The sequence below is a fragment of the Lissotriton vulgaris genome, chromosome 3_1 (assembly GCF_964263255.1).
Source record: "Lissotriton vulgaris chromosome 3_1, aLisVul1.2, whole genome shotgun sequence".
NCBI classification, from domain to species: Eukaryota; Metazoa; Chordata; class Amphibia; order Caudata; family Salamandridae; genus Lissotriton; species Lissotriton vulgaris.
The window spans coordinates 201,131,755-201,156,174 of record NC_141689.1 but is presented as its reverse complement, the minus strand read 5'-3'; positions in this window follow the sequence as shown (position 1 = coordinate 201,156,174).

The following is a 24,420-nucleotide window of genomic DNA, read 5'->3' as shown; positions in this document are numbered from 1 at the left end:
GGTATCAGAGCACTTTAAATTAGGCTACACAGTGTTACAGAGAATGAAAACAAATACACATTGGGAGAGGAAAGAGAGGTGAGACAAATCGAGAGGAGGGGGGAAGGAGCGAAGTGTGAAGGGGGAGGATGAAGGAAAAGACGGCAGGAGAGTAGAAAGGAAGTCTTCCCAAAGACTGACTGGGTAGGTGACGTCCGAGGAGGGAATCAACAGCCCATCACCCCAATAACTAAAAAGGTAGCTCCATCGGTCATCAGTCAGATTGCTAGGTCACAACTGACGAGGGAAAGTTCACAGAAGAAAGTCTAGTGGATAGACAGGGTGGGAACTATGGGCAAGGACGGGTGAGGGCAAAGGTCAAACGCTGGAAAGAGGAGAAGAGTAGAGCGGAGAGGGGTAGGGGGTATGGTGAAGAGGAGGAGGGAGAAAAGTCCATTCGAGAGACGCAGGAGAGTTTCCCCAAAGACCGGCTGGGTAGGTGATGGTCAAGGAGGGAAATCCATAGCCCATCTCCCCTTTAGCTTGTGAGGTAGCTCCACCGGGCGTCAGTCAAAATGCCTAGGTCTCAGCTGCCGATGGAAAGATCTCCGAGTCAAGTGTCACGGAGGATTAGCAGGAGCGGAGTCGCGTGAGGGCTGATCTAGGACAGGACGATGACCAATGATTTTAGATCAGGAGAGATACTTGACCCTGTGGAACCTTCCACCAGCTCAGACTGGGAGTGCCCAGGTACCTCAGGAGTGGCCCCAGTCGCCATCTTGGGGACAGGTGCTGCAGCAAACTCCACCTCCGCCTGAGATGAAAGCATTGCTAAAAGCAAAGGGGAGGGGGGACCAGAAATCACAGTAGCCTATTACAGCAGGAGACGTGGACCAAAGTCCAGCAGGTCGTTGGGTCAGGAATCCGAAGGTGTAACAGGTACTCACTGTGGACGGTGAAGGTTCAGCTGAACGTCGGGTGCTCCTCACGGCAGTGATGGCACAGGGCCAAGATTTCATGGCCCCGGGCATCTACCAGCTCCCCAGCCGCAGCGACGGTGTGCACTTTGAGTTGGGCACCGTTATGGTGTTGATTGAAGCAACATGATTGGGGAAAATTACCGCCATCATTTTAGAGTCAGGCAGGGATAGGCAGTATCACGGTGCCGATCACCGTGTAGTGACAAGCACCGGACCAAAAAACAAGGTGTACCTTGAGTGGAGAAGTGTGAAATGCTTCCCTCATAAGCAGCAGGCGTTCAGTAAAGGCAAAATAAGTACTCCTAGACTGGTGCTCCATATTCTCCTGGCAGCTCTAATAGGGCAACGTGTCTCTTTCCTCCAGTTGAGCTCCCCTAATCCTTGCTCATTTAATATGCACTGCCTGGTGGCGAAGTCCGCCATCTTAGGGTCAGGCATCCAAGCTCTGGGTGGCCCGCACTGCATCTCCCAGAATCTGGGCACCCGAAGATGCATACACACTCTATATCCTGGGGACCCTCATCGCCAGTGGGGCCCTCAATCGCCAACAGCATAGGTTTCCTACCGGTTCTAGGCCAGTGCTCGTCACCACTCTTGTGGGCCTCTGCTCCTGTCACCTCAGAGGCAGTCCTTCATGCGTTTCAGGCTCGTTGTCCCTCAGCTGGACGCTAATGTCAGACCAATGAGCCCCCACCCCGTGGCCAGCCTCACCGACCCGACCTCCGCCAACAACTAAGCGTCGGTCGCGGGTTTGCGGTCCCCTTGCTGCACTTACCGGCCTCACAGTGGAGAGTACCGCTGTCGGAGTCCGTCATTGCTCTGGGTAAGGGTTTATCAGGCTCAGGGATTAGTAGCGTTAGGGGTAATTAGAGGCTTTTAGGGTTCAGGCAAGGGTAATGTTAAAGGGAGATTTAATATTTTTAGTATTCAGGGGCGGGTATATTTAAGGGCTGAAGTGGGAGTTTTAGCATTCAGGAATGAGAGTTTGGAAAAAATATCGATTTCAAAATATCGGGAGGCAGAAATATCAGAAAATGAATATTGTGATAACGCAAATATCATTATACACAAATATCGCTGATAATAATATCCTTTTTTGGCATAAGTAATATTATTTTAAATAATATTGAGATTTGTAATGTAATTTGTAAAAATATAGAGGTTAAAAATATAGTTTTTTACATTATTTGAATATATTTTAAAGGATATATTAATTTTGTGTGTCACTATAATATAGCTAGTAATTTTAAGTGATTTAGAATTGTGTATTTAATATTTTATAGTATTTTACAGTGTCATAGCAGGTTGTTGGGTTTCAAGGTGGAAGGGTCAGGAGCTTAAATAGTTATTAATATTTCTGAATTATTTAATACATGTTATTTAAATATATGATTGATAATTATTTTGTACATTATTTAATGATGATGTATTTTCATTATAAGTTAGGTCTGTTCGTTTTTAGGGGTATCGGGTGGGAAGTTAATTAAATAATAATTAATTACAGATGAATTATTAAGTCTTAATGACTAATTTTGTTGAATTTAATGAGGTAATTTAAGGAATACTTATTTATTCCACTTGTACTTTAGTTGTGGGCTGCTAAGTTTGAAAAGGGGTGTAGTGGAGTAATATTTAATTAAAAATGAATTATTACGTGTTAATTAATTGTTTAATTGATTTTAAATATGTAAATTATGGAATCCTTATTTCTTAAGAAAACATTTTGGTGCAGGATGCTAGGTGTGAAGTTGTATAGGGTGTAAAGTTAAGTAATTACTAACAGAATAACAATTATGTATTAATTAATAAATATTTTATTGAAAATGAATTGAGTAAATTGACTGATTATTCTGATTTACATTCTATAAATGCACATATCCATACTAATAATATAAAGAGATAGCCTAAACCTTTGAGGCGGGTAAACTCAAAAAGTACAGCACCAATCACAACACCCAATACAGCGTTGGAAAGGGCAGTTGCAGCAGAAGGACATAGGCTATGCAGAAGCCCACCATATACATTTAAAAGGTAAAAGAACAGTGCCAGCAAAGTAGTCCCTTGTGGGCGTGTCTGCATTGTGCTGTGGGCGTGTGCTGGGGGTGTGACAAACGCTGGGGTGTGTGGGACGTTCCGCCCTTCTTGCCATGTCTTTTATCGTATGCTAATCCCACCCTGCTCTTTTTAAATACTCCTGCACCCCATAATCATAACCCACCCGTACTCCTTAAAATACCCCAACACCCTTAAACACTCACACATCTTAACCCTATAAATATACCCTGTACCCCAAAACCCAAACCTATCCCTAAACCCTAAAAATACCCCTGTACCCCAAAACCCAAACCTAGCCCCGAACCCTAGAAATACCCCTGTACCTCAAAACCCAAACCTACCCCTGAACCCTAAAAATACCCCTGTACCCCAAAACCCAAACTTAGCCCTGAACCCTAAAAATACCCCGGTACCCCAAAACCCAAACCTACCCCTGAACCCTAAAATACCCCTGTACCCCAAAACCCAAACCTAGCCCTGAACCCTTAAAATACCCCTGTACCCCAAAACCCAAACCTACCTCTGAACCCTAAAAATACCCCTGTACCCCAAAACCCAAACCTAGCCCTGAACCCTTAAAATACCCATGTACCCCAAAACCCAAACCTACCTCTGAACCCTAAAAATACGCCTGTACCCCAAAACCCAAACCTAGCCCTGAACCATAAAAATAACCCTGTTCTCAAAAACCCAAACCTAACCCTGAACCCTAAAATACCCATGTACCCCAAAACCCAAACCTAGCCCTGAACCCTAAAAATACCCCTGTACCCCAAAACCCAAACCTAGCCCTGAACCCTTAAAATACCCATGTACCCCAAATCCCAAGCCTACCCCTGCACCCTAAAATACCCCTGTACCCCAAACCCAAACCTAGCCCTGAACCCTTAAAATACCCCTGTACCCCAAAACCGAAACCTACCTCTGAACCCTAAAAATACCCCTGTACCCCAAAACCCAAACCTAGCCCTGAACCCCTAAAATACCTCTGTACCCCAAAGCCCAAACCTAGCCCTGAACCCTAAAAATACGCCTGTACCCCAAAACCCAAACCTAGCCATGAACCATAAAAATAACCATGTTCCCCACAACTCAAACCTACCCCTGAACCCTAAAATACCCCTGTACCCCCAAACCTAGCCCTGAACCCTTAAAAATACCCCTGTATCCCAAAACCCAAACCTAGCCCTGAACCCTTAAAATACCCCTGTACCCAAAAACCCAAACCTACCGCTGAACGCTAAAAATACTCCTCTACCCCAAAATCCAAACCTAGCGCTGAACCCTAAAAATACCCCTGTACCCCAAAACCCATACCTATCCCTAAAACTACTCCTGTACCCCATAGCCCAAACCTAGCCCTGAACCCTAGAAATACCCCTGTACCTCAAAACCCAAACCTACCCCTGAACCCTAAAAATACCCCTGTACCCCAAAACCCAAACTTAGCCCTGAACCCTAAAAATACCCCGGTACCCCAAAACCCAAACCTACCCCTGAACCCTAAAATACCCCTGTACCCCAAAACCCAAACCTAGCCCTGAACCCTTAAAATACCCCTGTACCCCAAAACACAAACCTACCTCTGAACCCTAAAAATGCCCCTGTACCCCAAAACCCAAACCTAGCCCTGAACCCTTAAAATACCCATGTACCCCAAAACCCAAACCTACCTCTGAACCCTAAAAATACGCCTGTACCCCAAAACCCAAACCTAGCCCTGAACCATAAAAATAACCCTGATCTCCAAAACCCAAACCTAACCCTGAACCCTAAAATACCCCTGTACCCCAAAACCCAAACCTAGCCCTGAACCCTAAAAATACCCCTGTACCCCAAAACCCAAACCTAGCCCTGAACCCTTAAAATACCCCTGTACCCCAAAACCCAAGCCTACCCCTGCACCCTAAAATACCCCTGTACCCCAAACCCAAACCTAGCCCTGAACCCTTAAAATACCCCTGTACCCCAAAACCGAAACCTACCTCTGAACCCTAAAAATACCCCTGTACCCCAAAACGCAAACCTAGCCCTGAACCCCTAAAATACCTCTGTACCCCAAAGCCCAAACCTAGCCCTGAACCCTAAAAATACGCCTGTACCCCAAAACCCAAACCTAGCCATGAACCATAAAAATAACCATGTTCCCCACAACTCAAACCTACCCCTGAACCATAAAATACCCCTGTACCCCCAAACCTAGCCCTGAACCCTAAAAATACCCCTGTATCCCAAAACCCAAACCTAGCCCTGAACCCTTAAAATACCCCTGTACCCAAAAACCCAAACCTACCGCTGAACCCTAAAAATACTCCTCTACCCCAAAATCCAAACCTAGCGCTGAACCCTAAAAATACCCCTGTACCCCAAAACCCATACCTATCCCTAAAACTACTCCTGTACCCCATAGCCTAAACCTAGCCCTGAACTCTAAAAATACCCCTGTACCCCAAAACTCAAACCTAGCCTTGAACCATAAAAATAACCCTGTTCCCCAAAACCCAAACCTACCCCTGAACCCTAAAATACCTCTGTACCCCAAAACCCAAACCTAGCCCTGAACCCTAAAAATACCCCTGTACCCCAAAACCCAAACCTAGCCCTGAACCCTTAAAATACCCCTGTACCTGAAAACCCAAACCTACTGCTGAACCCTAAAAATACTTAAATACCCCAAAATGCAAACCTAGCCCTGAACCCTAAAAATACCCCTGTACCCCAAAACCCAAACCTACCCCTGAACCCTAAATTACCCCTGTACCCCAAAACCCAAACCTAGCCCAGAACCCTTAAAATACCCCTGTACCCCAAAACCCAAACCTACTTTTGAACCCTAAAAATACCCCTGTACCCCAAAACCCTAACCTAGCCCTGAACCTTTAAAATACCCTTGTACCCCAAAACCCAAACCTACCTCTTAACCCTAAAAATACCCCTGTACCCCAAAACCCAAACCTAGCCCAGAACCATAAAAATAACCCTGTTCCCCAAAACCCAAACCTACCCCTGAACCCTAAAATACCCCTGTACCCCAAAACTCAAACCAAGCCCTGAACCCTAAAAATACCCCTGTACCCCAAAACCCAAACCTAGCCCTGAACCCTTAAAATACCCCTGTACCCGAAAACCCAAACCAACCGCTGAAACCTAAAAATACTCCTATACCCCAAAATCCAAACCTAGCCCTGAACCCTAAAAATACCCCTGTACCCGAAAACTCATACCTATACCAAAACTTAAAACTACCCCTGTACCCCATAACCCAAAACTATATCTGAACCCTTAAAATACCCAAACACCCCAAAACATATACCTCAGTACCCCAAAACATATACTCCTATACTCATACTTACCTTATCCAAACGTTTAAAAAAACCATGCTTTTACCATTCATGCATTTACAACGAATTTCGTTGTAAATGTATGCATGGTAAAAGCATTTAAAATGTAATGCCATGTGTTATAATGGCATTGCGGAGTCATGGTACTTTCGTAATGAAAGTATGCGGAGTGATGGGTCTTTACCCTCCCCCGGTAAGTACATTGGTGGCACGGCGGCCCAAATCTCCAGCAACATACTCGTATTTTTTCACCACCGATTTGAAAAATGCACAGGTCTCTCTCATTGATGGCCAGCACCGACATACTCTTTTAGACACACCTCCCGCCACAAGTTCTAGAATTGCGAACTTTAGAACTGGGGAGCTACGTTCGAATCTCGGCATCAGCTCAACATCCTGTGATTCCAGGCAAATCGCTTTGTCTCTCCGTGCCTACCACAAATGAATGTGTTCTTCTGTAATGTAAATTGTGCTCATGCCATGTTGTCGAGTTTGCGCTATATAATATTGCAAGGAAAAATAAAGTAGGGAAACTCGAGTTCACACACTACTGAACGCGCACTCTTAAGTGCATCAGCAGTGCACTGTGAATCGGAGCGTTTCACAGGCCTGTCACAGATAAGAAATGCTATCAAAACAAAATCCTACAAATCAATATACTACTGGCCGGCAGCAATTCATACCCGGACAACGTCGGGACGGGCTGCTAGTATATATATATAGGGGATGAGAAATATTATACTATCACATCCTATGATCTTTACAACAACAGTATACTTACCCTCTGGGATAAACTCATTGAATGGAAAGATCAAGGTGTCCTGGAGTGGGAGGAATTTAGGTACCTTAAGAACGATCGTCCTATACTCCCAGTGATGTACCTTCTTCCTAAGCTCCATAAAGATGCCGTCAATCCACCAGGGAGACCTATAGTGTCCTCAAGAGGATGTGTATCTGAATACACATCCAAATATGTTGACTTTTTCCTTAGAGACTGGGTACAGGATCTCCCCAGTTTCATAAAGGATACGAAGGACTTTTTGAAAAAACTATCAGCTGTACAATGGGAAGAGAACAACCTTCTAATCACTATTGATGTACAATCATTGTACACCATCATTGACCATAAACAGGGCTTGCAAGCCTGTGCCAGCTTCCTGGCAGGGCGTCCACTGCGTTTTAGGGAGCACAGCAACATGTTAGTGGACATGATGTCATATTGTCTCTGCAACAACTATTTTGTTTTTGATGGTGTCCTGTATAGACAAACAACTGGGACCACGATGGGTTCATGCTTTGCTCCCAGTTTTGCGAACCTCTTTTTGGGGCACTGGGAGCAAAGCATCCACTCAGATCCCAACCTGACTATATTTTGGCAATATGTCAACACGTGGTGGCGGTATATTGACGACCTTTTTGTTATTTGGAGTGGGTCCCCTGAGATGGCGAAAGACTTTGTAAATAGACTCAATATGAATGATTTGAACATTGTGCTCACAAGCAATATCAGCAGCAGTACCGCAGAATATCTAGATGTTAAAATTGAGGTAATCAATGGTAAACTTCAGACTTGCCTGTTTAGAAAAGCTACCGCAGGCAACAGCGTGCTGCATGCCCTGAGCAGCCATCCGGAGACTCTCAAGTGGAGTATTCCCTTTGGAGAGCTGCTCAGGGCTAAAAGGAACTGTAGCACTGACAGATCATATGAAGAAGTCAGTCTTGAAATGATAGCCAGATTCAAAGACAGAGGTTATCCAGCGTGGGTTATAAAAAAAGCTAAATCCCGGGCGGATGGCATCCCTAGGTCAGATACCCTAGAAGATAAGGAAATTGATACCATCAGTGAGGATGAACAAACACGTCTAATCCTCACGTTTAACACTGAATCCAAGCAGATTCACAGAATTGTATCAAAAAATTAGAACATTCTTACTGCTGATAATGTGATTGGCAAGGACATATCTAACCGGCCTCTTATCACATACAGAAAAGGTAGGTCTTTACGTGACATGTTGGTTAAAAGTGACATCACTGTCTATCCCAAAACACAAAACCTTGGTCTGGCAGGTTTCTTTCCTTGCGGCCATTGCAAGGCGTGTAGATACAGTACTCACAAAAAAACTGTAGAATATAACGGGATAAGCAAAGAACTGACTCAATTCCTCACATGCAGTACTACCTTTGTTATTTATGCAATTGTGTGCCCATGTGGTCTGTGGTACATAGGCAGTAGTACCAAACAAGCAAAAAATCGAGTACTTGAGCACTACCGAGCCATCGTCAATAACAATGAAAAATATCCTGTGGCAGGACACTTTGCTGAAAATCACTTCTCTAATCCAGCCCAAATGAGTTTTCATGTATTGGAACACATGGAAAGAAATCCCTGGGGGGGAGACAGGACCCTCAAACTAAGACAAAAAGAGTCCAAATATATAATTGAATTTCAAAGCAAGGCCCCAGGGGGATTGAATCAGGACGAGGAGCTAGCAGTTCATCTTAGAGAGTAAATGTACTATTTTTATGCTGTTTTAGCTACATTGTTTATGCTCTTAAACTGTTTGCTTCTTCGACTTCCATTTATGCACCTTTTATTTTTTAAGATGTTCTTAGTGAGTTTTTTATACATGTCGAGCACTTAATTTTGTCCTCTCATGTTGTTTTATAGATTGACATCTACACAGGATCTCGTCATCACCTCACTCATCTCACGAGTCCTGTCATTTGAAAATAGACTTTCATCTTTTGTGAGCACGTAATCACTTCACTTCACCTTGAAAACTGGGCAGTTTCTCTCATCACGGTAGGCCCCGTTGTGGGGGGCAACCTTCTACTTTTGGACTTGTTACCACTGACCAGGACCTTTTGTGTCTCCCTTTGGTAATCATTGGACATTGCCCTATTTGGTGTGTTATGGTATTTTACCAACATAGGACACCTGCTGCTTTGTACGCTTGGACTACACCTTAATGTTTATCTAGAATTTTCTATTATGTTTGCTATGCCGTCTTACTGAAGGGGACCTTGCTAATTTGCATTTTCTTTGTGACCTTGTTGACCTTTTGTGGTCACTACTATGACACATCGTACTGGAAATGTGTCAAAGTTTTACAGTGGGAGCCAGCCAGGCATTAGGCCTTCAGTGTGCTTGTGCTGTCCTCATAAAAACTACAAACATGGCGGCGAAACTCAGAACTGGTATTTGTTTTGGTTTTCTTCTTTGCATGGCTTATTATTATCTGTACCTTTAAGAAAGCTTTTCAGTTACAGGTACACGCACGGTACAGCTATTTCATTTTGTGTCATTGCCACTGTTTATCCATCTCGGAGATGTGTTAACATATAGGCTTTACACAAATGGAAGGTTGTCATAGCAACATGTAGTCCCGCACCGCCTTTGCAAACCTACTTGCATGGCGGTGATTTCAACGTTTCCCTGTGGGCATGATCGCTAAATGCCTTTTCGTTTTTATCATCGATTAGTAGCATGTATAAATATCAGTGAGACACGAGCACATTCCTGTTATTATGTTGATGTATTTTTTTCACCATTGTATGAATTATTTATTTTGTGCATTGAAACCTAATATTAATTTTGTGCAAATCCTGGTACATGAAATTGAATTTCTTTTGAAATTATGTTCTGTTTACCTGTTTAATCATGTAAAGAAAAATACATGGTATTCAAGTCCCATTTCTATGTTTGCACTACCTGACACTATATTAACCACGGAAACTGTTTACAAACTAAAGTGAACAAGGCTGTCCGCAGCCGAGATATGTTGTTAGTTTAAATTAACACCCTTGGAGATTACAGCGGCGTCGTGTTGTTTTGCGGACTGAGAGCACTGCTTAAGCCTGGAACTTTGTACTTGATTTACCGGCTTGCTCGGCCGGCATTTGTGCCACCTCCCGAGGGGCCGCAGTCAGCATTTCGAGAGCGGACTTTGGAACATATATATATGTATATACATATATATATATATGAGAAAACCAGTCCCTGTTCCGTCAGTAATCGGCGGAACACAGCAGGTTTGGATCTTCAATGGCCCCAATGAATGCAGCGAAAATCAAGCTGAGAAATCAATCAAGCCTCAAGTGAGTTGCAGAGTGGCGATTTATTCAATAAAGGATGACGCGTTTCACTCCACTAGGGAGCTTGTTCACGCTCGCTCAGAGCCATTACAGACATATATATAATAAAAATAAAGGTAGGACAATACAAAAAAGTGTACCCACCCTCTTTACATTTTAAAGTAGAAATGGTGAAAAGACTGAATATACTGCAAGTGCAAGAAAATAGAGAAAGACAGACTGCTATTCACAAAATGAAAAAATTAATACATTTGTGAAAATTAATAAATATAAACACTGGATGTGTAATTCATTAAACAATGGTATAGTTAAATATATTGGATATTTCATTTATAAGGTAAACCAAACCCCAAATTTCCTGTCAACACAATACCGGCATAGTGGATGTTTAAATGGAAAAAATCAAGGGGTATTTACCAAAATTCATTGAAAAACAGCAGAGCTAATATTGCAACACAGTGTCTAATGCATATTCAAGCAATAATCACATTATAAAGTATAAACTAGAATGGACTGTCTCTCTAATCAAAATAATCTAACATAAAGAAGTGGTGAAAATAAACGTGTTAAAAAAACATAATGAAAAAACAGTATTGTGATGTGGTAAACCAAAAAGATGATAAAATCTTAATCCAAAGAAAGCACATAGCGGGAAACTATGATAAATAAGAATATAATCTTGGAGACAGCTAGTATAAGCTAATATAGCAATAGTGTGATAGAATAATCTGTTCCCAAATACATTATATTTCTATTTACAGAAAATATACAAACAGGGTAGTCACCAGCCGGTGACTAATCCCAAAGTAGGCACACCCTAAAGGCCAACAGTAATGTAGAAACTAGATGGTAACAATAAACCAGGGGAAGAGGGCGAGCGCCTTAAGGATGTGTAAAGACAGGAGATAAGCTAGCACAGAAGCCTATTTATAAAAAGTTACTCAGATCTTCCGTCAGATTAAGGCCATTTGGGGCCTTAGTATCCAAGGATAGTATAAAATGTGATTCTTTCTGTCTGAGTAGCTTAATCCGGTCACCTCCCCGAGTAGGCTGGGGTACCGAACATAAAACAGTATACTCAAAGTCTTTGAGTTTTTTGTCATGTACTGCATGGAAATGCCTAGCTACAGGATAATTGCTGTCGCTGTTGATGATAGCACGAATGTGCTGAAGAATACGTTGGTGTACTGGGAGCTTAGTGCTCCCGATGTATTCAAGATTGCAAGAGCATCTTAGTTTGTACACAACGAATTCAGACCTGCAGGTAAGGTATTCACGGATGGCTATAGGTGTTGTACTGAAAGCAGTAACATAGTGTGTACTGTTCTTCGCAAATGTGCAGGCACGACATGAGGTGCACTTAAAGAAGCCCGTTTTGTGTATGAGACTCTTCTTAAGTGGACCCTCTGGCATTGGCCTGTCTAATGCATCACGCATAGAGGGCGCCCTCCTGAATGTTATATTAGGTGTTTTAGAAAGTAATGGCCCAAGAATGACATCAGTCAAAATTATGGGCCATTCAGTGCAAATAATACGCCTAATCTTGCGTTCCTGTGTACTGAAATTAGTTATCAGTCTCACATTGCATTCAGACGCAGGAACATTCGGGGCCTTTGGTGCAAGAAGCGTATCATGTCCAATTAAACATGCTTTCTAGAGAGCTTGTTCTAGAATTTTAACAGAATAGCCTCTATTAAGAAAACGTTCTTTGGACTCCCTGAGGCAGACATCAAGTGACTCTTTGTCGCTACAGATCCTGCAGATGCGGATGAACTCCCCATAGGGGATGCTTCTGATAGTATGAGCAGGATGGGCGCTCTGAGCATGCAAGATCGCGTTGCCTGCTGTAGGCTTGCGGTGAAGACAGGTTTCAATTTTGTTATTCTGTATGAACACTCGAACATCAAGAAACTCTGCTGTATCGGTTGTGATGGTAGATGTAAATTTAAGATTCAATAAATTTATATTTATATCCATCACAAATGCATTAGCTTCCACCACAGTACCTTTCCAAATTATGCAAACATCGTCAATAAAACGCCAGTAGTTGACAATATTGGGTAACCATTGTCGGTACGTGGTCCTGAGCTCGTGTTCCTCCCACCAGCCCACATGGAGACATGAGTAACTGGGGGAGAAACACGAGCCCATCGCCACACCACGCAGCTGCTGGTATATCTGGCCCTGAAAATGGAAAAAGTTAGTGGTGAGACAGATTTTAATCATTTCGAGTATTATTCTGTTGTGCTCACGAAAACGAATGTCTCTACTGCTCAGATATTGTTCACAGGCATTGATTCCTTGCTGATGGTGGATTGAGTTATAGAGTGACTCGATATCCATAACCAGGAACAGGTAATTATCACACCAATCAACATTTTTAAGTTTATTTAAAAAGTCTGTGGTGTCCTTCAGATATGATGGGAGACTAGACATGTGGGGTTGCAGAAAGTAATCAACGTATTTGGAGAGGTTTTCGTTCATGCTGCCAATGGCGGCAATGATAGGGCGACCTGGAGTGGGTGTCAATTGTTTATGTACTTTAGGGAGGAAATAAAGTACTGGCGTGACTGGATGTTCGTTGTTGAGAAAATTACATTCATCTTTTGTTAATAGTCCCAATCTTTTCCAAGCCTGAATTTTTTTGCGAGTTGTTGCATGGCTCTGTGTCATCGCAAATTGGGTTGACATGAGGTAACATGAAGAATCAAGTAGATGCCTCTCTGCCTCGATAATGTAATCTTTAGTTTGCCACAACATTGTATTTCCCCCTTTGTCCGCATTTTTAATTATGACATCCTTGTTCTTCTGTATATATATATATATTACCTACTGGCGGTCGCCAGTAGGTAGCTATAGTTAGGATTGTTTTCTATAGGAAATCCGCAACATTCTATTGGGAATAACTTTGACGCCGGTTGAGAAATCTGCCTGTAATTTTCCTTAAATTTGCCTCGCTGCGCTCCGCTCCTTCCCTGAAAGTTTGAGGGAGATTCGTCAAGCGAGGGCCGAGATAAAAAGGGAGTCCCAAGACGTGTTTTCCCCATGTTCATTTCCATAAGGCGGTTGGACTCACTTTTAGCCCGAACGACTGAATGGATTTCCACAAAACTTGGCAAAATTGTAGGGACTGGTAGCCCGATGTGCCTTTGCTATGTCTCAAGATATGTGCTCCAGTGGATTTTGAGTAATTTAGGTTAAAAAAAAAAAATATATATATGGGCGGAGCCTAACCACACATCTGATCTGATTGGCTGTCAGCACTTCATCCAAGAAGTGTTGGCAGCCATCTTGGGACCAATATACATGATAGCACCTCATTAAAAAGCATTGTAGTTAATAGAGGGTTTTAGGACTTTAGTTACATTATAAATCATTTGTTGATGGTACCATACTCATTTTTTTAATTGTGGTGTGTTCTAAGGGGATTTTACCATGTGAAAAAGCCTTCTGCTGTGATATCATGAATCATGTTTGAAAGAAAACTAACATCTCATGATTTTCCCACAGTGGTTTGGAAGGGGATCAATAAGCTCAACTGAAAGCATTTTTTCTGCAAATTCACATTATCTTTCTCAGTCATGTGAGAATTAAGTCTGACATTCTCAGTAAAACATGTACATCCAACAAGGACAGAGACTGTCAGTTGATTCCTTTGTGTTCTACTGCAGCCTCCTAGAGTGTTCTAAAGAACAACTAGAGCGCTAACAGTCCTACTTATTACAAAGGTATAGCACACCTGAAGCCAACGTGATGGGAATAAAGTGGTAACTCTTAAAACATTTAATTTAAAAAGGACCAAAATGAGGGGGTTTATTATGCCATAGAAAGTATTATTAGTGCAGCAGAAAAAAAAAATTAGGGCACATTTTGAGTGACTTCTCAAATCCTCTTCTATTTCATTAAAAAATTCTGACATGCAGTCTCGCAAGATGGCCACCAGAGACAAAAGAGCCCAAATGTAGCCCAAATATCACCCAGATGTAGCCCAAGTATAGCCCAATGACAGAATGTCCCAGAGTGTTCAAAAGAACAACTAGAGCGCTAACAGTCCTACTTATTACAAAGGTTTGGCACACCTGAAGCCATCTTGATTGGAATAAAGTGGTAAGTCTAAAAACATTTAATTTAAAAAGGAACAAAATGAGGGGGTATATTTTGCCATAGAAAGTATGATTAGTGCTGCAGAAAGAAAAATTAGGGGACATTTTGAGTGACTTCTCAAATCCTCTTCAATTTCATTAATAAATTCTGACATACAGTCTCCCAAGATGGCCACCAGAGACAAAAGAGCCTAAATGTAGCCCAAATATCACCCAGATGTAGCCCAAGTATAGCCCAATGACAGAATGCCCCAGAGTGTTCTAAAGAACAACTAGAGCGCTAACAGTCTTACTTATGACAAAAGTATGGCACACCAGAAGCCATCTTAATTGGAATGAAGTGGTAAGTCTGAAAATATTTAATTTAAAAAGGAACAAAATGAGGGGGTTCATTTTGCCATAGAACGTATGATTAGTGCTGCAGAAAGAAAAATGAGGGATCATTTTGAGTGACTTCTCAAATCCTCTTCTATTTCATTAAAAGAATTCTGACATGCAGACTGAAACATGCACTTTGAATACCAGCAGCAGACTTCCCTGGTGAGCAGTAGCTTTACTACAGTGATCTAATGAGCAACTAGAGTGCTAACATTCAGAATTTATGGCAAATGTGTGACAGATCTGAAGGCCTTCTTGATGAAACCAAAGTAAACAAGCATTGAAAATGCAATAGATCTCACCCTCGTTTAAGTTAAAGCCATTCTGTTTGTAATGAGGTGGCTTTTTAGCTTTGCTTTTATTAGTGTTTTTTAAACTTTCATGTAAATAACATGCATCTGTATGCATATATGTATATGTATGCATGCATTTATATTTGTATTTATATAGATATACGGATTATATATGTTTATATATGTATGAATATATATATATACATATATACAAACACATACATATATATAAATGCATATGCATATATATGCATATATATATGTGTATATGTGTGCGTGTAGAGAGAGTTAGAGAGGTAGAGGTGTAGAGGTAGAGAGGAAGAGGTAGATAGGTAGCGGTAGAGAGGTAGAGACTAGTAGAGAGAGAAGTAGAGAGAGGTAGAGCGGTAGAGAGTAGAGAGTGAGTAATAGAGAGTAGAGAGTAGTAGAGAGTAGGAGGGAGCAGTAGAGTGAGTAGTAGAGAGTAGTAGAGAATGAGTAGTAGAGAGTGAGTAGTAGAGAGTAGTAGAGAGTAAGTAGTAGAGTGAGTAGTAGAGAGCAGTAGAGAGTGAGTAGTAGAGAGTAGTAAAGAGTGAGTAGTAGAGAGTGAGTAGTAGAGAGTGAGTAGCAGAGAGAGAGAACAGTAGAGAGTAGTAGAGAGTGAGTAGTAGAGTGAGTAGTAGAGACTTGTAGAGAGAGAGTAGTAGAGAGTGAGTAGTAGAGAGTAGTAGAGAGTGAGTAGTAAAGAGTGAGTAGTAGAGAGAGAGTAGTAGAGAGTGAGTAGTAGAGAGTAGTAGATAGTGAGTAGTAGAGAGTGAGTAGTAGAGAGAGAGTAGTAGAGAGTTAGTAGAGAGTAGTAGAGAGTGAGAAGAAGAGAGTAAGTAGTAGAGAGTAGTAGAGAGTGAGTAGTAAAGAGTGAGTAGTAGATAGAGAGTAGTAGAGAGTGAGTAGTAGAGAGTAGTAGAAGGGGAGTAGTAGGGAGTGAGTAGTAGAGAGAGAGTAGTAGAGAGTAGTAGAGTAGTAGAGAATGAGTAGTAGAGAGTGAGTATTTGAGAGTAGTGAAGTAGGAGAGAGTAAGTAGTAGAGAGTAGTGGAGAATATTCCAACGTTTAGCACAGCACCACTTGCACAATAAATCCAATCAAATCATATCACTTAGAGTCCTTATTGAAGCGCTGAATCTTGGTGTATATTCAAATGCTTTTATTTTCCTTAAGTTTATGTACCACAGCCAGCCGAAACGTTTCGTTCTGTACAACAGAACTTCTTCAGGGCGTTCTTATTTCCTTCAAGTTATGTCGGTATCCTGTTGTCATATAACTAGATATTTCTTCCAAATGTTAGACGAGACGTAAGTACATTCTTATTCAAAGTGACTAGGTATCAATTTTACCCACACATTCGGGCAGACTTGAGTAATTTATAGCATTCTCAAAGTCAGTCTTTAAAAAATTCCAAAGTTTAGGACATGATAATCCAAATCCAAATGTTTCTCAAGAAAAGTAATTTTCAATCGTTCGGAATATCGGTGTTTGGGCAGATATGACCCAGGGACCCCCAGTATGCAAGGGGAATTAGTCCCCCCTCTGCAAACGCGCCAGTGGCCTGCGTTGCAGAGAGGTGTAAAAAGGGGCCTAGCCTGATTACACCTCTGTCCAATGCAGCCCCCTGGCGCATACTGGAGGTTCCAGGTGGGCTAGTTGGCCCCCAGGGACCCCTAGTATGCAAGGGGAATTAGTTCTCCCTCTTCAAACATGCACGGGGGCTGCGTTGCAGAGAGGTGTAAAAAAGGGTGTGGCCTCATTACACCTCTCTGCAATGCAGCCCCCTAGCACATACTGGAGGCTCCTGGTGGGCTAGTTGGCCCCCAGGGACCACCAGAATGCAAGGGGAATTAGTTCCCCCTCTGCAAACGCGGCAGGGGGCTGCGTTGCAGAGAGGTGTAACATGGGGCATAGCCTCATTACACCTCTGCAATGCAGCTCCCTGGCGCATACTGGAGGTTCCAGGTGGGCTAGTTGGCCCCCAGGGGACCACAGTATGCAAGGGGAATTAGTTCCCCCTTTTCAAACATGCATGGGGGCTGCGTTGCAGAGAGGTGTAAAAAGGGGCATGGCTTCATTACACCTCTCTGCAATGCAGTCCCCTGGCGCATACTGGAGATTCCTGGTGGGCTTTCAGGTCTTATATAGTTAGGAATTAGCATTAAAAAAACCTTTGAAATTCACTGCAAAAACATAGGTTTCAGGCCTTATATAGTTAGGAATTAGCATTTAAAAAAACCTCCAAATGCACTGAAAAAACCATAGTTTTCAGGCTTAACATAGTTAGGAATTAGCATTTAAAAAACCTTTGAAATTCACTGAAAAAACCATAGGTTTCAGGCCTTATATTGTTAGGAATTAGCATTTTTAAAACCTTTAAAATTCACTCAAAAAACTATATGTTTTAGGGATGTTATAGTTAGCTGGACATTTCACTCATACAAAACCATTGGAATTGCTCCTATATAGTTAGTTGTACTAACTATATTTCACGCACCCGCAATCCACTGCTGATGATGTCACATATTACATCATTCATGACAAGGTCAGTGACATCACTGATGACATCTCAAATGACATCACTGATGACATCATCCACGTGACAATCACATACACCTTTTCATACACTATTAAAATCTTTCATCACTCTTTGTAAAATACAGAGTATGATATTTGAGTCCATTGTTACAGCAATACAAGTATCTAAAAACCCACTCAGTGATTCATAGATGTATACACACATCTAATCACTTACCTGTACATTCACTCATACATGCTGTCAATGAACCATGGAACACTATCAGAAATACTTATACACCTAAATCGACATTACACACCAGTACACATCCTATTCACCTATGAAGTCATCCTACTCACTTGTGCAAACAATGGATCATACTTACATATTTACTCAGCTACACACTTATACAAACACTACTTCATCTATTCATTTAGATAGTAAGTCATACTTAGTGAATTATAAAATCATTATTACAAGTATGAAGTTATCCATACAGTCACTCACACAATCATTGAGTCTTATGTATACTTATTTATATACAACAACTGACACATACACTGCCTTTTATTTTTCTAGTTTGTTGGACATGTACCATTGAGAAATATATTTGCTCATCACCACACCCACAAAGATATTCACTCACCCAAACAACTGATAGAACATGTAGTTTAACTTCATATATCTACTGAATCAACTATTCACACATCTTTGGGCAGTCACACACCCCCCACCGAACCACACACACATTCACTCTCCCATACAAATACTCAGTTAACTAATAGATAACTAATGTAGACTTTCACATAGCTAGTAACCAACTGGAGAGCCTGTTTACACAACAACTGACAAAGTGATACATATATTCACACAGTTTACTCACTATCCACTATATTTAGTGAGACACTATAAATTGGTCAAGTAAACAGTCAATTACACTGCTACTAAATCCTCCTTCCAAATATTTATTTTTATATATCCACTCATTCTTCAATGCAAATTGCTATATATATAATGCATATTTAAATAACGAAGCAAACCACATTCACTGGATGATGTCATCAGTGATGTCATTTGAGATGTCATCAGTGATGTGACTGACCATGTCATGAATGATGTAATATGTGACATCATCAGCAGTGGATTGCGGGTGCGGGAAATATAGTTAGTACAACTAACTATATAGGAGCAGTTTCAATGGTTTTGTATGAGCGAATTGTCCAGCTAACTATAACACCCCTAAAACTTAGTTTTTTGAGTGAGTGAATATGTTGAGTGAATATGTATATATATAAATATATATATATATATATATACTAGCGGCCCGTCCCGACGTTGTCCGGGTAAAAAAAGCTAGGCAGCAATGGTTTTAGTATCATTGTACATTAGTCCCACATGATAAGAGACACATTTTGAAGCAGTGTCCCCAAAGGTCAGTTTTTCAGTTTTTCTAGGGAAACTGTTAGAGGCAGTTCAAAGGTAGAATGTGCTGTTTTCCCAGCTGTTAGCAAAGTGGCAGCTATTCCAGATGAAGCAGCAGCTAGAGCCAAATTCCCAGAAGATCGAACTTTGGCAAGTATGAGGTTGATTAGGTAAGTCTTTCCTGTGCCACCGGGGGCGTCTATGAACAATAGTTTGCCTTGCTTCTTTTCAACACTATCAACTATGGTGTTGTAGACGAGTTGTTGATCGGGAACTAAGTTAGGCAAGTGTTGAGCAAGGTAGTTATTTAGCTCTGGAATATTGTGTGCGGTAGCGATATTGTGGTATCCAGTTAGGTTAGTTCAGACCGCTGGCGGCAGGCTGAAATCTTGTAAGGACTTCTCGCTTAATAGATACAGTGAGTCTTCAATTTCTATAAGTCCTTGGTTTATGATTTCATTGTTGATAGCAGCCCGTGCCGACGTTGTCTGAGTATTAATTGCTGCCAGCCAGTAGTATATTGTTTTGTAGGATTTCGTTTTAATAGCATTTCTTATCTGTGACAGGCCTGTGAAACGCTCCGATTCGCAGTGCACTGCTCATGCACTTAAGAGTGCGCGTTCAGTAGTATGCAATATTATATAGCGCAAACTCGCCAACATGGCATGAGCACAATTTAAATTACAGAAGAACACATTCACGGGGAGACAAAGCCATTTGCCTGGAATCACAGCTGATGCCGAGATTCGAACGTAGCTCCCCAGCTCTAAAGTTCGCAATTCTAGAACTTGTGGCGGGAGGTGTGTCTAAAAGTGTATGTTGGTGCTGGCCATCAATGAGAGAGACCTGTGCATTTTTCAAATGGGTAGTGAAAAAATATGAGTATGTTGCTGGAGACGTGAGCCGCCGTGCCACCAATGTACTTACCGGGGGAGGGTGAACACCGATTATTCCGCAACTTTCTTTCCGCATACCATCACTCCGCATACTTTCATTACGAAAGTACCATGACTCCGCAATGCCATTATAACGCATGGCATTACATTTTATATGCTTTTACTACGCATACATTTACAATGAAATTCGTTCAGGGCTAGGTTTGGGTTTTGGGGTACAGGGGTATTTTTAGGGTTCAGGGCTAGGTTTGGGTTTTGGGGTACAGGTGTATTTTTTAAGGGTTCAGATATAGTTTTGGGTTTTGGGGTATAGGGGTATTTTTAGGGTTCAGGGGTAGGTTTGGGTTTTGGGGTACAGGGGTATTTTAAGGGTTTAGGCCTAGGTTTGGGTTTTGGGTTACAGGGGTATTTTTAGGGTTCAGGGCTAGGTTTGGGTTTTGGGGTACAGAGGTATTTTAAGGGTTATGGGGTAGGTTTGGGTTTTGGGGTACAGGGGTATTTTGGGGTTCAGGGGTAGGTTTGGGTTTTGGGGCACAGTGGTATTTTTAGGGTTCAGATGTAGGTTTGGGTTTTGGGGTACAGGGGTATTTTAAGGGTTCAGATATAGTTTTGGGGTTAGGGGTATTTTTAGGGTTCAGGGGTAGGTTTGGGTTTTGGGGTACAGGGGTATTTTAAGGGTTCAGGGCTAGGTTTGGGTTTTGGGGTACAGGGGTATTTTTAGTGTTCAGGGCTAGGTTTGGGTTTTGGGGTACAAAGGTATTTTAGGGTTCAGGGGTAGGTTTGGGTTTTGGGGTACAGGGGTATTTTTGGGGTTCAGGGCTAGGTTTGGGTTTTGGGGTACAGGGGTATTTTTAGGGTTCAGGGGTAGGTTTGGGTTTTGGGGTTCAGGAGTATTTTAAGGGTTCAGGGCTAGGTTTTGGTTTTGGGGTACAGGGGTATTTTTAGGGTTCAGGGGTAGGTTTGGCTTTTGGGGTACAGGAGTATTTTAAGGGTTCAGGGCTAGGTTTGTGTTTTGGGGTACAGCAGTATTTTAGGGTTCAGGGGTAGGTTTAGGTTTTGGGGTACAGTGGTATTTTTATGGTTTAGGGCTAGGTTTGGGTTTTGGGGTACAGGGGTATTTTTAGGGTTCAGGGGTAGGTTTAGGTTTTGAGGTACAGGGGTATTTATAGGGTTCAAGGCTGGGTTTGGGTTTTGGGGTATAGGGGTATTTTTAGGGTTTAGGGATAGGTTTGGGTTTTGGGGTACAGGGTATATTTATAGGGTTAAGATGGGTTAGTGTTTATGGAGTAAGGGTGGGATATGATCATGGGGTGCAGGGGTATTTAAAGGGAGCAGGCTGGGATTAGCACACAATATGAGACATGGCATGAAGGGTGGAACGTACCACACGCCCCCAGTGTTTGTCACGCCCAAGCACACGCCCCCAGCACACGCCCACAGCACAACGCAGACACGCCCACAAGGGACTACTTTGCTGGCACGGTTCTTTTACCTTTTAAAAGTATATGGTGGGCGTCTGTATAGCCTATGTCCTTCTGCTGCAACTGCCCTTTCCAACGCTGTATTGGGTGTTGTGATTGGTGCTGTGGTTCCTGAGATTACCCGCCTCAAAGGTTTGGGCTCTCTCTTTATATTATTAGTATGGATATATGAATTCCAACCGGAAAGTTAGTGCGACGCCTTTCGCACCAAACCCAGTGCGCAGACACAGGTGAATAAATCCAAGCCAGACTTACTTCGGATATTCTTCCTTTATTGCATATAAAGTGCAGAGGTGCAACACACTGCCAAACAGACGCGTTTCGGGCGTGAACGCCCTTGCTCACTGTCAGCGGGTAAACGGTACAACATTCATTTAAATACATTAGTTAATTACAACAACGCGCCAAAAGTTCCTCATGCAGTTCAGTGCACTCAAAAGAGGACTATAGCAAGAACCCATTGTCAATATACGTTGCTATTGGTTCGGCCATTTTGGAATGGTGCAAAGTTAAGTTCAAACATAACATGACTTAGTTATTCAATGATTTGAGGTATTAGTATTATTTTGGAATCGTTGGTTATTTTATATGACAACGGCACATGAATGAAAGGAATTGTATGATATAAAGTGCGGGTGCATAAATACCATTACTGTGCAAATATTAACTGTGCAAATACGCAAGATTATTAGCTGTGCAAATACGCAACATATTACTTGTACAAATACAATAACAGTCCAATATAGGTATTTCATATATATACACAAATTTAAAATCAATTCCTTACACTTAGTCACTTATGCCTCTATTTATAGTTGTCATTGTGTTAAAAACAAAATTTGCAGCAATAGAGATTCCATAGAATACCGTGACCTCAATGTTTGGCATGTTTTGTGTTCTATTGTTGCGTTCCATTAACTGGGTTTATGCAATTTTTATAGAGGATCAATGTTTTGGCACAATTGATATAAAACAAGTTGATAATAATGTATTCCTGTACCGCTGGCAAAAGTACAAAAATTTTTTATATAAAGGTGAGGGAGTGCTGGGATGTCCTACTTGAATGAACAGGAAGACATCATGGGTTATGGGAAAAAAATCAAAAATCATTAACTCAACTGTTTCAGTTACATTAAAATATGCTAACGCATAAAGTTCCATCATTGCCCACTTGTTACACAGGATGGTGTATATAATTATATCACATGGTTGAAGCCAAAAGTCCCTGCCACAGACTATCGACTTCCATATGGAGTGACAATACAATGGAGTAATCAATTTTTAGCGGTTACAGTGGTATGTAGGAAAAAGACAAGAAAAGAGCAACTATCATTTAGCATCAAGATGATATGTGTTGTACAGAAGAGGTAGCCGGACTAAATTTGCATATTGGCCCAAATGATATAACTAACTGACACAAAAGATCATAACTTAAAGAAAGGTGCTCAGATCTTCTCCCATGTTCAAACCTCCCGGGATCTTGGTATTGAGGCGAACTATGTACAGGGACTCCATCTGCCTTAATTTCTTTTCATAGTCCCCACCTTTCTTACTGGTTCTAACCGCATCTATTACAAAATAGCTCAGATGGGATAGATTTCTATTGTGAAATTGATCGAAATGGCGGGCTACTGGATAACTTTTGTCACAGTTCACAATTGCTCTCAGGTGCTGTAGAATACGTTGGTGTACTGGCAATTTCGTACTACCAACATACCTCAGATTACACGAGCATGTGAGAACATATACTGCTAGTTCAGTTTTGCAGGTATAGTGAGCTCTTATATTGATGGGTTTGTCATCAAATGGTGTCGTGTACGATTTAGTGTTGGTGCCAAATTTGCACGCTCTACACGATATACATCGGAAGAAACCCTTCCGAGGTGACAACCAATCTTCCTTTTTAGCTGTTTCAGGTGAACTAGACACTAAAGCATTTCTCATGCTGTATGCTCGCCTATAAGTCACTTCTGGTTTGTTGGACATAATCTCTTTCAGAATGGGGTCAGTGAGTATAACCGACCATTGCTTCCTGACTAATTTGGAAATCTGACTTGCCTGTCGGCTGAAACCAGTAATCAATCTTAGGGCATTGCTGTTGTCATCAAGGTTACCATCTAAGGACATAGCATTAGAAGGGGCCTGCAGGAGATTAGTTCTGTCTAGTTTGTTGGCATTATTCATCGCTAATCTGAGGGCACTAGTCTTGTAACCTCTAGCTTCCAACCTTTTCATAGCTTCCGATTGATGGAAGTCCCTTTGTTCTAATGAACTACACGTCCTGTGTATTCTAAGGAACTCTCCATAGGGGATGGATCTAATAGTATGCCCCGGGTGAAAGCTGTGAGCGTGCAATATAGTATTACCTGCTGTGCTCTTTCTGTACAGGCTTGTTGTTATAATACCGTTGACTATGCTCACTTGAACATCCAAGAAGCTGATGTCGGTCTTACTAATATCAGCACTAAAGATGAGGTTGGAATCATTGACATTAATAGCATTGACAAAACTCTCTGCCTCTTCCTTGCTCCCTCTCCAGATGATGAAAATGTCATCAATATACCTCATATACTTAACAATATTTTCCTGCCATATAGTAGAGAACTGCGTTCTGAGGACATGCTCCTCCCACCAACCCACGTGGAGCCCCGCGTAGGTCGGGGAGAAACATGCCCCCATAGCCACACCTCGTAATTGTTTAAACATTTTGTCATCAAACAAGAAAACATTATTATTGAGGCATAGTTCAACCATGGACAACAACATAGCATTGTGTTTATGTAATTCAACTGGTCTCTTGCCAAGAAAAAATCTCAAAGCCTTCAAACCATCCTGATGGGATATGCTAGTGTAAAG